Source organism: Oryzias latipes, chromosome 10 (assembly GCF_002234675.1).
Source record: "Oryzias latipes chromosome 10, ASM223467v1".
Taxonomy (NCBI): Eukaryota; Metazoa; Chordata; class Actinopteri; order Beloniformes; family Adrianichthyidae; genus Oryzias; species Oryzias latipes.
The window spans coordinates 9,167,409-9,170,142 of record NC_019868.2 but is presented as its reverse complement, the minus strand read 5'-3'; the positions used below and the strand labels follow the sequence as shown (position 1 = coordinate 9,170,142).

The window sequence follows — 2,734 nt, the reverse complement described above, 5'->3', positions numbered from 1 at the left end:
TTTTTATTTAAAAGAAAAATATCAGAAAAAGTTTTTCTTTTGGCATGAAGGTTTGCTTTTCTAATAAAAAAGACATCCTTGAGAAAATACGCTTTGGGATGATTTTTTAAAGACCCACTCCAATGACAAAAAAGTTTTTGGTATTTTTAACATGTTCTTGTAGCATTTTTCTCATAATGGAGGGTAAAATGAAGATTAAAACTAAGATTTTGAGTTTTCCTTTGTTGAAATCGTATGAAACAGGAGCAGATGAAAATGTGCACTTTCAAATAGCTTGTAAGTGTGATGTACAAACGTCTTTGTTTTTTCTTATTCAAGCTGGCATCCAGCCCAAAACTCTACGGCTAGATTGTTGCACCGGTATTGTTAGGTTGGGGGTGTGAGGGGCTGTAAGCTAGCAGGATAGCACATAAACAGATGGATAATGGGAAATGAGGGCGGGCTTGCTACGCAGCAACAGACTTACCCACAACTCAAAGGGTGAATTTCTAATAAACTACTGCTGTAGAAATTATGTCCTAGAAAACAAACACAGGTTTTTTTTTGTTTTTTTTTTGGCTAAAAATGCTTTAATCGGCATAACATCTTTGTCATTTGGCTTTGTGGTATAGGTGCACATTAAATGAACTTCAGTGTTTTAAAAACTATATTGAATTTGTGAAATGATCAAAAAAAATGACAGGCATCCTGAAGATCAATCTCCAAAACAAAGTGACTAAACATGAAGAGCACCAACAAGTTAAAAAAAAAAAAAGCCCAAAGACACAGAGGAAAAGACAATTATATGGTCTTTGGTGAATACGCTATTAAAATTCAATTTGAATCCTAGCGGTATACAGTACAAAAAAAAAAAGAAAAAAAAGGGAAAAGCAAAGCTGAATACACGTAGAGCCTGATGCTGGGATTGTGTGACTCAATCCCTGGTGGAATTCAAAAATGTTCCTCCTTCCTGTGATCAGTCAGCCTGGGGCACTGCTGGCACTGCTGGACTGTGCCTGATCAAGGGAAAAACGGAGAGCAAGACAGAGTGAGAAAAAAGGAAGGAGAGACGAGAGCGATGTCTGTGAGTGTATGTAACTTGGGCTTCAGGCCATGATACCAAACTTCCTTTGAACCAAGCGGCTGTAGGATGCTAGACTGATATAATATTTAATAAAATAACATATCATATACAGGGAAAAAATATGCATCGTTTAGGCAGTGTACCTTTTAATACGCCGAGGAGCTGAGAAATTGCAGCGCTAACAAACAGGTCTTGGCTCCTTGCCCATGTCTCTGTTTACCCCACACACCGTAGCAAAACTTGTGCATCTATCCAGGATGTTAAATGCTGATAAAATACAACTGCGTTCATTTTGTTTGTTCCTGTAGAGAAATTTCATTGCCAGCACTCTGACATTTTATTTGAGTCCAATTCAAATCAGGTTTTTGATCGATTTTAAAATCAATTCCAATGTTCTTTTAATTATGATGATGATGCCGTTTTAAGCCAAAATTTAAAAAAAAAAACTCATATTTTTTATGACAGTTTCTGCAGAGCAGCAGTAGTTCTTTCGAAATTTGCCTCTTAGTTGTGTGTGGAACTGTTGGTGCTGAATAAGCCCACCCCCACATACCGTTATCCAACTGTTTACATTCTCTCCCACCGGCTTACAGCCCTTCACACCCCCAACCTAACATTAGCAGGGTAACAAAAATGGCGAACAAAATTGGAGTTATCCAACTGTACAGTTTTGAACGAGATACAAGCTCAGACGAGGAAAACAAGTTCGTACATGGATCTATTTGTCTCCAAGTGGATGCATCAGAATGGAGAGTAGCAGGTGTCATGACTGAGAACGGAAATATACCCAGATGCTGAAACCCGAAAAGATCACGCTTGAGGCCCGTTGGCAATGAAGGATTTTATTTGCCGAGGATGAACGGGAATCCGTGGAGCGGGAGTTCTGTGGCGAGGAGCGGACTGGCGGTAAGTATCCTTCTTGTAGCGGGGTCTTGTTCAGGGGGTGGTCCCGGGGAGCTGCTGGTGGAGCGGTGGTCGAGTGTGGCGTGTGGCACGGCGAGGCTGGAGGGCTTGGCGTGATGATGGCTTGGAATGCACGAGGTGGAAACTGGACCCAGGCAGGTGGTTGGTTGCAGAGCTTTGTCCTAAGGACAGAAACGATAGCTTGAGTAGGAAGTTCAGGAGTAATCAGAAGAACTAGAACACGAGGAGCATGAGACCAGGTACTTCACCATAGTTGGCAACGATCTGGCGATGAATACTGGAAACTGGCCCTCTGATATACTGTGGGGTTGATGATGGAAGTGGCTGCAGCTGGGTTCAATCAGTGGGAGCCTCCAGGGGGACCATGACAGCAGGGAGCTTATGGTCTGCTGTAGTATCTTCAGTTAGAAGCTTTTCTAACACAGTTTTTCGTCGGCTTCTGATTCACAATGAATTGAATAAAGAAATAGTCAGAAGTGCAATTTTAAGCTTTATTTTCTTTGTATGTGTCCTCCATCATGAGAAAAGTGCAACAAAAGCATGGAAACAGTGGGAAGCCAAATTTTCTCTTAAAAGTGTAGACTATAACGCTGGCTTTACATCTTTTAATATCAATTTGTTTTGTTCATGCATAATTAAAAGATATTAACTGATTAACTGAACTTACGAAATTATTATCTACGTCCTAAAATTGAAATAATATCATATAGAAGTAAAATTAAAATTCACAATACGTTTATAAAGATA

At 40.0% G+C, this 2,734-nt stretch overlaps 1 long non-coding RNA gene across 1 annotated transcript; it reads right to left on the bottom strand.

The window, feature by feature from the left end:
- Window positions 1–1,889: 1,889 nt before the first annotated feature.
- Window positions 1,890–2,399, bottom strand: LOC110015696. Its single transcript, XR_002290939.2, has 2 exons — window positions 2,236–2,399; window positions 1,890–2,148 (listed from the first exon to the last, which is right to left on the bottom strand). It is a non-coding gene; the product is annotated as an uncharacterized LOC110015696 (long non-coding RNA).
- Between the last annotated feature and the right edge of the window lie 335 nt (window positions 2,400–2,734).